The following is a 12139-nucleotide window of genomic DNA, read 5'->3' as shown; positions in this document are numbered from 1 at the left end:
AAACCTCAACACTCAACTATGTTAAATTGGGTTAAATGCAACAACCACCCCTTAGGTTTAAAAAATTGAGGGTTAGATGTGAATTTGGGTGTATTAGAAGAAAACCATTCTCAATCTTTTAAATATTATTCAGATTGGGGCTGACAGATTCCGTAACTAATAAGGGGTAAATTTGTCTATTCATACCCTTCCCATTAAAAATAAGAAAGAAAAAGAAGCTAAATGAAACCTTAAAAAATAGAACTTGAAAAGAAAAAGAAAAATACTCACTACTCTTTCTCTCGCTTCTTTCCAATTATTTTCACTTTTTCTGTCAAATTTCATTAAAAGGAAAAAAATCCTAGATTTGTTGTTGGTTTTAGTTAGGGCTGTTCATGCTTCTTGTGTTAATTTGGTGCGGAGACAAGGAATTATCTTTTTATTTGGTTTTGAGATTTGTTGATTGTAATTTGTGATTGATTTACTTGTTAAAATGGTTTGCAAATGGCTTTTCTGCTTGTTTGTTGTGTTCTATGGTAGTGATATATTGTGTGGGTGGGACTGTAAAGGTTGGCTATTGGGGATGGGAGGCTACTGCCCGAGCCATGGGGTAGGGGGTGTGTTTTGCGGGCGGAACGAGGGTGGGGAAAAAGGTGAAAAAATAAAAGTGATGCATGCAAAAGCAACAACCAAATTAAACTTTACTTAAATTAAATTCTCTTAAAATGTCGCTTGTTACCACAAAGCAAGCATTGATTTTTCCTGCAAAAGACTTTTCAAACTAATTAATTATGGTGGAGTAGACTGACAAAACGGGTTCATACTCGCGCGCATGGATATGTATCCATCCAAATAATATAGGTTACGGTCCATCATTTTAGACCCTTTTTTTAATTTACTTGTACCCGACCGACCCGTAGAACTCAAGAAAAAAGAAAAAAATTACCAAAAGCAACCTCTCTCTCTCCACCTGCTGCTGCCCTTCCTAGCATCTCTCTCTCTCTCTCTCCATCTGCAATTCTGCATCTGTCCTCTCTTCGTCTTCGACCCTTCTTGTAAAAAAGTTCCTCATTCTCCGCCGGCCGCCGCCTGCTTAGATAAGTAAGACTCTTGATGTGTGTGTTTTTCATTTGTCGTCCAATTGCTTTTCTCGTATTTGTTTTGGGGACAAAATTGAACTCTGATTCGTTTTGATCTTGAAGTTGAACAATCATTCAAGCATGAGTTATGGCCATATATATATCATATTCTGCACATATCGATCATATGTGCCCACTGTGAAAATTGACGTCTGACCAAACAGACAAATCTTAAAAAATAGACAAACATTTCAGACACTTTCACATTTTCCTTATGTTCCTGATGGTAACAATTCCTATGCCTATAACCTGTTTGTAATATTGTCTAGCTGTTAGAAGCGATGAGCAGCTCAACTGTATTTGGGTGAGGAAACACTAGATTGATGTTTACTGTTTGTATAATATATTTGATTACAAGCATGCTTTTAATTTGCTTCTTTGTTACCTTTGTTGATGGAGAGATTGAATAGATTGTATTAAAATTTTAAGCTAAAATTAATATGAACTTGTAATATTTATATCCTGTGTTATTCTCTTATTAGTTTATTAATGAAAGAAACATTTCAAAAAAGATGAGAACATCTAATCATATCAGGGTTGAATGCCTTTTGTTTAGAACTAAAGTTAAATGGATTGAAGTGGACAAATATCATATTAATTAAATCTCAAAAGCTACCAAAAAAAAAAAAAAAAAATCACGTTTTTGAATTTGATTATTCTTCCTTTGACAGTAAAACTTTGTGACAGTAAAAACTTTTGTGCTATCAAAGCTGCATGTAACAAGACCATTTTTCAAGAAGGAAATTGGTTAATTTGATTTTGTTTTAATTAACTAGCTAGTCATTTCAGTCTATGAATATATAAGCTTTTGACTGCATGTTCTGCACCATATTTGGCTTATATTTGTTCTGCAATTTGGAGCTGTATTTTTGGAGCTGTACCGTGCTAATGAACTCCTGGATAACTTCCGTCCGTAGAAATATTTGGCTTATATTTGTTCTGCAATTTGCACTTCAATGTATTATAGTTGATGTTTTACTATTGGATCTTTCATGGACACGTGCTACAACTTTGTTGGAATCTCATTGTTTGGCTGAAATTATGAAATACTGATGGTAGGATTCTAGTTGATATGCAATCACTTATGCTACATTTGATTTTTTTTGTTTTGTATTTCTATTGAGGTCTTCTAGTGGGCTGTGATAAACTCTTATTTGGTTGGAAATTCTAAATTGATGCCGTTGCAAAAAATTCAGTTAAATAGCCACCTATCAAATTCTAGTATTATATTTTGGAAGTGCCACAAGTTAATTCACCCATGCAAGTAATAATCTGACTACCCTTGTGCTGTTTTGGGCCAAACCGGTTTTGCTTGTAGTTGCTTTCTGGAGAGTGAAAATCCTCACAAGTGCTTACGCAAGAGCAAATTAATTATTAAGTGTTTTAATATTCATGTTCAGGAAGGAGGAGATGGATTAAAAATATGCACATACATTTGATGCAAGAGTAAATTCATGTTGAGGTGTTCTCAATCTGCACACCGATTGAGCAAAATATAACGTGTTTTCAAATTATGCATAGTTAATTAACACTGCAGAAATTGTGGGAGTGTGACTGTAAAAATTAAAAACTGCAGGAATTTTGAGGTTTAAATGTCATAATTGAAAATTGGAGTGAACAGTGCACAGTTTTGGGCCTGTACCATGGGACTCACACCTGTTTGGACCCACGGGTTTTAAAGCTAATTTAATTATTTATTGCATGTAATAATGAATTGTTGCATTATTTTTTTTATAGTCTCCATTATTGTGACTAATAAGGCTTCGTTTGTTACGCTATTGGGAATACTATTATTAGTATTCTCAATAAAGTTAAACAGTAAAATGTTATTATTCTCAAAATATTATTTTATATTTTTTAATTTTTTTAAACTCCCTAAATTTGTTAATTTAATTAAGCATTCCCAAATATTTTTTTTAGAAATTGCAAAAACACTCTAGTCACCCTTCAACAGTGGTGGCTGGTTGTCCGTATTTAATGGATGGATTGTAGGTGTTTTTGTTAACTTTTAATATTTTATTATAGGGGTGTTTAGTAAATAAAAAAACGTAAGGGATATTTTTATTAATTTTTAAATCCTACATCGTAATACCTGTCCAATTTAACTTTTTTTAAAATATTATTTTAAAAACTATCAGAATAATGAACCAAACGGACCCTAAGAATGTCATGATTAAGGTCATGAATGAGAGCAATTTTAAGAGATGGAAACATGATATTGAATTTGCCCTGGGAATGTATAACAAATCATGTCATTGATAAGAAAATTTTATGTTTCAATAATTCCTTGATTTATAGTTTATTTATTATTATTATTATTATTATAATACATGAATAGTTTTATAAATGTGTGGGAATATGATTAAAGCGAATTTATGGGCATGTTGTTAAGTACATGAATTTCATGTTTGAAGGATTTATGGGTGAGATAAATGGTAATTGCCAAAGTAGTTCATTTATTAGTACTCATAAATTTCTTTGACATTTATTTAGGAATTTTGGTTTCGTATATAGTAATCTACCCAAAGATTGTGGATAAATCAATAGTAGCATACCACCAAGGTAATTTTTCACCCCAAAAGAGACTAATTATCTGAAAGTTGGATGTTATTGTTGATTGGTTTATTATGAGATTTAGTTGTTTGTTGCATTCCTCACCTAAATGTAAGTTTGCAATATTACAACTTGAGATCTCGTGAGAATAATGTGATGGTGATATTTATGACTTATTCTTGTTTTATTTATGCCCATGGGGATATGATAAATAAAATATTTATATATTGTGATGTTGTTTATATATATATGGTTTTGTTTATATTTTACACTGTAATATTAATCATGAACATTGATTCTCTGATTTGGATGTTTGTATGAGATGGAAATTAAGAATTGATATTCTTTTTGAATTATTTCTTGTTCATCTTACCATACGACTCTCCACATATAGTTGATAGTTAAATATTACCTTTAACACTTAAATTGACAAATGAGAGTCAATAGATTGATTTTTATGTATGGCTTCAAAGGCAAGAGAATTTGTTAAACATGAAAGTGCGAATTTCCTTATTAGCCTTGTCTTATTTAGTTTCTTAAAGACTCAATCTGCTTGTAATGAGAATAAGAGTAATATGTTGAAGTTGAAATTATTCAATAAAGCTGTACATTTTTTGTTTAAAGGAAGGTTACAAGAAAGTTATTCTTGTAGTGCTTAAACTATTTATTTATTTATTTTTAATTTCCTTCCTATATGCACTACATATAGTTGAATATCTATTCCTTGGTCATTTTTCTAAGATTTGTGTTACAGATGTATATGACTTCCTAGATTATAGGGATCACATTAAAATCATTGATTATATGGATCACTTCTATCCTAATTTAGATTGATCACCTACCTAGTTTAGAACACTACAAGTGTATATAAATATCTATCCTTTTAAGTTATGAATGAGAATAGTGAATATTCATTACGTTTATTTACATGGTATCAGAGCCTTAAAAGATAATTAGGGTTTGGGTCTCGAAATTGGGAAATTAGGGTTTGGGTTTCAAATTGGGAAAACCTGTTTAGGTTGAGATTTGTTCAACACCGCCACCCAAGGGAGATTTAGAAGCCGCCGATTGGCAAAACCCTGAGTTCCGGCCATCAAAATCACTGCGCGTGAGCTCCACGTGCCACCCGAAACTCTGGTGAACAGTAACACGTGCCGGCGCGTGAGAGCGCGTGCACAGCTGACTTCTCCTCCGATTCTCTTCGTCTGCTTCGCCGGTACTTGTACAACACATTTTCGTGCTGGATTGGGTAATCTCTTACTGGTTCACTGTTGTTCTTTGTTTGGATATTTATGAGGACTTAGTTGTGATCTTTCGACACTTTGTTTTCGTTTGGTTATTGGTTTTTTGCTTGCTGTGGCCTTTGGTTGGTGGTGACTGTTGATTGATTTGGTGTGTCATTGAAATTTAGTTAGTTTGCTTTGTTTTAACCGTTTGTTGGTGTACATTGGGATTATCATCTGTTTAAGACATGTCTGATACAAAGCTAGTGATGGAAATGATATCGACGATGTCAAAAATTATAGAACATAAGCTCTTTGGTATAACTAATTACCATGATTGGTGTAAAACTATCATACTGTATTTGCGGAGTATTGATAAAGATGATCATATGACTGATGATCCACATGGGGATGATTCGAAAAAGACATGGCTCCGGGATGATGCTCGGTTGATTCTACAAATACAGAACTCTATTGACGGTGAGGTACTTGGCCTAATTAATCATTGTGAGTTTATTAAAGAACTGATGAATTGTTTGGAGTTTCTGTATTCTGGAAAAGGGAATGTTTTTCATATTTATGAAGTGTGTAAGGCATTCTACCGTGCAGAGAAACAAGATAAGTCTCTTACAGCTTATTTTATGGAGTTTAAGAAGACTTATAAAGTGTTGAACATGTTGTTACCCTTTAGTGTTGATGTTAAAGTTCAACAAAAACAACGGGAGCAAATGGCAGTCATGAGTTTTCTTGCAGGTCTTCCTTCTGAATTTGAGACTGCTAAGTCTCAGGTTCTAGCCAGTCCAGAGATCTCTTCATTGCAGGATGTCTTTAGTAGGGTACTTCGCACAGAAGATACCCCACCGGTTCAGTTTAGTAATGCTCTCGTTAGTCAAAAGAATGACTATGATTCTGGGCGATCGCAATTTGGAAGTAGCAACAAAGGAGGAGGGTCAAATAATAATATGGGAGGAATTGTGTGTCACTATTGCCATAAGCCAAGACACATGAAGCGTGATTATAGAAAGCTTCAGAACAGAAATAGAAGAAATCCTTCTACCCATGTTGCATCCACCAATGATACTTTGGATCAGTCAGTTCTTATCTCTACAGATGAATTTGCTAAGTTTTCATTGTACCAAGAATCATTAAAGGCTTCACCTACTCCTATCATGGTTATGGTTAACTCAAGTTAGCCAAATACATGTCTCCTTTCCTCATCCTCCAAATTTGTCATTGACTCTGGTGCAACAGATCATATGTCAGGTAATCCCAGTCTCTTTGCTACTTATCAATCAAAAACCCTTTCGAATGTGACTTTAGCATATGGGTCACCATCCTACGTTCTTGGGTCTGGCACAGTTACCCTTACTCCACTGCTTCCTTTGTCAAATGTCTTACATTTACCAGATTTTTCTTTCAATTTGATTTCTGTTAGCCAACTTACTCGTGCTCTTAACTGTTGTGTTTTATTCTTTCCCGATTATTGCTTGTTTCAGGATCTTACGACGAAGAAGATTATTGGTAAAAGACATGAATATGGAGGTTTATACATTCTCGACAGACCAAAATCTACACCTGTCGCTTGTTCTAGTGTTACATCCCCGTTTCAAGCACATTGTTGTTTGGGCCATCCATCTCTTCCTTTACTAAAGAGATTGTGTCCTCAGTTTAATAAAGTGTCTGCATTAGAGTGTGAGTCATGTCAGTTTGCTAAACATCATCGTGTCAGTTTTAGTCCTAGAGTCAATAAAAGAGCTAATTCTCCCTTTGAGTTAGTTCACTCTGATGTTTGGGGTCCCTGTCCAATTCTGTCTAAAACTGTTTTTAGATATTTTGTTACATTTGTGGACGATTACTCTCGTATGACTTGGTTATTCTTAATGAAAAATCGTTCTGATTTGTTTTCTTATTTCTATGCTTTTTGTACTGAGATTAAAACTCAATTCAATGTTTCTGTTCATACATTGCGCAAAGATAATGCAAAAGAATATCTGTTAGTTTCTTTTCAAAATTACATGACCCAGAATGGCATTCTTTATCAAACTTCATGTGTTGATACTCCATCTCAAAACGGAATAGCAGAATGGAAAAACAGACATCTTTTTGAAACTGCCAGAGCCTTATTATTCCAAAGGAATGTTCTTAAACCATTCTGGGCTGATGCCGTTTCCACAGCCTGTTTTTTGATTAACTGCATGCCGTCTTCTGTCCTTCATGGTGAGACCTCGTACAATATTCTTTTTCCTAACAAAGCATTATTTCCTCTTGAACCTAGGGTATTTGGTAGCACTTGCTTTATTCAGGATGTTCAACCATCAGTCACTAAATTAGATCCCAAGTCATTAAAATGTGTCTTTCTTGGTTATTCTNACAGTAAAAACTTTTGTGCTATCAAAGCTGCATGTAACAAGACCATTTTTCAAGAAGGAAATTGGTTAATTTGATTTTGTTTTAATTAACTAGCTAGTCATTTCAGTCTATGAATATATAAGCTTTTGACTGCATGTTCTGCACCATATTTGGCTTATATTTGTTCTGCAATTTGGAGCTGTATTTTTGGAGCTGTCCCGTGCTAATGAACTCCTGGATAACTTCCGTCCGTAGAAATATTTGGCTTATATTTGTTCTGCAATTTGCACTTCAATGTATTATAGTTGATGTTTTACTATTGGATCTTTCATGGACACATACTACAACTTTGTTGGAATCTCATTGTTTGGCTGAAATTATGAAATACTGATGGTAGGATTCTAGTTGATATGCAATCACTTATGCTACATTTGATTTTTTTTGTTTTGTATTTCTATTGAGGTCTTCTAGCGGGCTGTGATAAACTCTTATTTGGTTGGAAATTTTAAATTGATGCCGTTGCAAAAAATTCAGTTAAATAGCCACCTATCAAATTCTAGTATTATATTTTGGAAGTGCCACAAGTTAATGCACCCATGCAAGTAATAATCTGACTACTCTTGTGCTGTTTTGGGCCAAACCGGTTTTGCTTGTAGTTGCCTTCTGGAGGGTGAAAATCCTCACAAGTGCTTACGCAAGAGCAAATTAATTATGAAGTTTTTTAATATTCATGTTCAGGAAGGAGGAGATGAATTAAAAATATGCACATACATTTGATGCAAGAATAAATTCATGTTGAGGTGTTCTCAATCTGCACACCGATTGAGCAAAATATAACGTGTTTTCAAATTATGCATAGTTAATTAAAACTGCAGAAATTGTGGGGGTGTGACTGTAAAAATTAAAAACTGTAGGAATTTTGAGGTGTAAATGTCATAATTGAAAATTGGAGTGAACAGTGCATAGTTTTGGGCCTGTACCATGGGACTCACACCTGTTTGGACCCATGGGTTTTAAAGCTAATTTAATTATTTATTGCATGTAATAATGAATTGTTGCATTATTTTTTTTTTTTATAGTCTCCATTACTGTGACCAATAAGAATGTCATGATTAAGGTCATGAATGAGAGCAATTTTAAGAGATGGAAACATGATATTGAATTTGCCCTGGGAATGTATAACAAATCATGTTATTGATAAGAAAATTTTATGTTTCAATAATTCCTTGATTTATAGTTTATTTATTATTATTATCATACATGAATGGTTTTATAAATGTGTGGGAATTATGATTAAAGCGAATTTATGGGCATGTTGTTAAGTACTTGAATTTCATGTTTGAAGGATTTATGGGTGAGATAAATGGTAATTGCCAAAGTAGTTCATTTATTAGTACTCATAGATTTCTCTGACATTTATTTGGGAATTTTGGTTTCGTATATAGTAATCTACCCAAAGATCGTGGATAAATCAATAGTAGCATACCGCCAAGGTAATTTTTCACCCCAAAAGAGACTAGTTATCTGAAAGTTGGATGTTATTGTTGATTGGTTTATTATGAGATTTAGTTGTTGTTGCATTCCTCACCTAAAGGTAAGTTTGCAATATTACAACTTGAGATCTCGTGAGAATAATGTGATGGTGATATTTATGACTTATTCTTGTTTTATTTATGCCCATGGAGATATGATAAATAAAATATTTATATATTGTTATGTTGTTTATATATATATGGTTTTGTTTATATTTTAAACTATAATATTAATCATGAACATTGATTCTCTGATCTGGATGTTTGTATGAGATGGAAATTAAGAATTGATATTCCTTTTGAATTATTTCTTGTTCATCTTACCATACGACTCTCCACATACAGTTGATAGTTAAATATTACCTTTAACACTTAAATTGACAAATGAGAGTCAATAGATTGATTTTTATATATGGCTTCAAAGGCGAGAGAATTTGTTAAACATGAAAGTGCGAATTTCCTTATTAGCCTTGTCTTATTTAGTTTCTTAAAGACTCAATCTGCTTGTAATGAGAATAAGAGTAATGTGTTGAAATTGAAATTATTCAATAAAGCTGTACATTTTTTGTTTAAAGGAAGGTTACAAGAAAGTTATTCTTGTAGTGCTTAAATTATTTATTTATTTATTTATTTTTAATTTCCTTCCTATATGCGCTACATATAGTTGAATATCTATTCCTTGGTCATTTTTCTAAGATTTGAATAAAAAGATGAAGTTTTTCTTCACGCTTGTTTTAGTAATTTCGAAACATTTTTTAATGAAGGGAAAATTGACAAGATAGAAAATTTTCCGCACATAAAAGTTTAATTTATCTACAAAAACATTACCATATTCTTGACAATTTTTACCTCATTTAAGGGGAAAGTATTTACTAAATTGATTTTTCTTTGTAGCATGTTCATATACGAGTCTTGAAAAGTTTTAAAGTGTTAAAAAAAAAAAAAAAAAAAAATAAGCTTTAATTGAAGGTTTTAAAATCTATAAAGAAATTTTGAGGTGATAAGTATTATGACGAACATGAAATTATTATTTATAATAGTTGTTTGCAAAATACTTCGTATGCCTTGTACGCCTGATACTTCGTATGCCTTGCACACCTGATAGAATGAGATGACTGAGAGACAAAGTCGCACTAGTAAAGGTATGGTAAAATATTGATGGCATGGATTCTATGAAATGTAAATGTTTGTGATAGTTTTTTAACTTTTTTCTTAATAAAATTGTACTAATTGGTTATAGATGAGTGTTTAAAGCTAAAAGAGATGAAAAAGCATATTAAACTGCTTTTAAGGCTAGGTTACTAGCTATGAGCTTCAGATAAAGGTATATATATTTCATAGAAATGCCATTTCTCTTATGTATTCTAATGTCTTTTTTATAAAGATTTTTATACCATTAGTATTTTACCTTAAACTTCATATTTTATACTCAATATATATTATAAGGTCAGTGGGAGGAAATTTTAATTTTCTTTTGGGTGACTGTATTGGATAGATTTTCTATAATCTAGATATAGATCATTGAATGATAATAAAGAAACTTATGAGATAGTTATTAAAGACTATATGTTTTATGCTTACATGTGGTAAATCTAATCTCTTGAGAGGTAATTAGATATTGTGAGCTGGTCATACCAAATGTCTCAATTTTTAACAAGTTTTTTTATATGTTTTATAATGGCTTCTAGGGTTGTTTCGGATAAATTCTTGAACTGCTGTATATACTATGTTCTCAGAGATACGGTCAAGATTTTTAATTATGGTTAAGTACATGCTACAGTAGTTGCTATGGCTGATTCATTAACCAAGATGTTAAACTTGTTAATTACTATATACATGTGATAACATATAATTTGAGTTTTTGATGCACTTGGTTAGTGGGAGTTTTTTTCAGTCTATTACATAATATTATTTGAATTTGTAATAAACTGTATATCATATGGTTAGTGAAATACAACATTGTGTCTCAAGAATAAAGTTTCTCTTGAGAATGGTATTTGAATAGATATGTTTCATGGTTGGATATCTTAAGGTTTATTGGTTGAAACTTACGGGCTGCGTTGGAAGCTGTGAGATTTCTCTTGTTTTTTTCTTAAAGCATAAAGGTTAAAGATGAATCATCAAGAGGACTGACAGGAAATAGCACATGTTTATGATCATCTTGTTGGGTGCTATTTCTTGCCACACTCCTAGATTACTGTTCCATGTGATTTGATTATTAGTAATTGTAATCATGAATTGATTTTATGTCAATTAAAGATGTAAAGATTGTCTTGGTTCATTATTGATTATTGATAATCATATTGACTGGATTGTTGGTCAAAGTGTTATCTATGGACTATTTTGTTTTCTTCAAACAATGGCCAGGTTTAAGTTAAAAAGCTTGTTTACCCGAGAGTTAAAACTGTTTTCTTTTTATCAAATAAGGTAAAATAACTAATGTTGTACAAGTAGGAGAATGTTTAAAAATTCCTAATTATGGGTTAACATTAATTCTGTTTTGGTTTGATAAAATTGGGTAATTGCATAATCCAATGAGATATCTTAATGGGTTTATATGATCATTCTAGAATTTGCTCAATGCATTTTATTTTATATAATCTGGGTTAACAAGTGTAGGCTTGAGTATGTAATGGACTTTATAGTTTATTGGACTTTTAATGGGAGGACCCAATAAATTGATATAAATTGACGAGGTCCTTTTTTCAAAATGTGATTGTACATTGAACCTTATTTGGAAGTCGTTATTTTGGAGAGTTTTTTGAAAGGAAGACCGGTTACTACTTGTAGGGAATTAAAGAAATTTAGAAGCCATGGCAAAATCAGGTTTTCTAATCTGTATTCTTTAAAATTTAGTATTCTATAACAATATGGAGATCTTAGGATTACTCATTAGAATTGAGTGAAATTCATGTTAGAATTCCTATAGAGGGAAGTAGGGCTGAGCTGCAGTTTGCTCCACAGGATTTTAACTACTCACCTTATAATTGTAGGACCCTTTGGCTTCCATTGTCATAAAGAAACCTGCAATTTTTTTTGGTTAACATATGCACTTTCCTCATTGTTCTTGTCAGTTGGGTCACTATGTAAGCCAAGAAAAAAAATCGATTTCTAGTCAAAAGAATATGTGATGACACTTCAAATCGAGAAATAATTGATGTCTAGAATATATTGATTTGTTTGATGGATGAAGATATGCATAGCTACAATACATCCATGTCAATTATACCCAACATTAATTAATATCCTAAATACTTTGTTACTTATTTTAATGCATTCTTTGTCATAATGCCATTAGCTTTGAACCAAGGAAGAAAATTGCACGTTTTGCTTCTCAACCTGCAATGACGGACAAGAGAGCCTA

At 32.3% G+C, this 12139-nt stretch overlaps 1 long non-coding RNA gene across 1 annotated transcript; it reads left to right on the top strand.

Moving 5' to 3' along the window:
- Window positions 1-982: 982 nt before the first annotated feature.
- Window positions 983-11099, top strand: LOC116105606. The gene is made up of 2 exons (XR_004124097.1): window positions 983-1080; window positions 8689-11099. It is a non-coding gene; the product is annotated as an uncharacterized LOC116105606 (long non-coding RNA).
- The last annotated feature ends 1040 nt before the right edge of the window (window positions 11100-12139 follow it).

Source organism: Pistacia vera, unplaced genomic scaffold, assembly GCF_008641045.1.
Source record: "Pistacia vera cultivar Batoury unplaced genomic scaffold, PisVer_v2 Contig500, whole genome shotgun sequence".
Taxonomy (NCBI): domain Eukaryota; kingdom Viridiplantae; phylum Streptophyta; class Magnoliopsida; order Sapindales; family Anacardiaceae; genus Pistacia; species Pistacia vera.
Note: the sequence above shows the minus strand (reverse complement) of the source record. Positions and strands in the feature narration are given on the sequence as shown.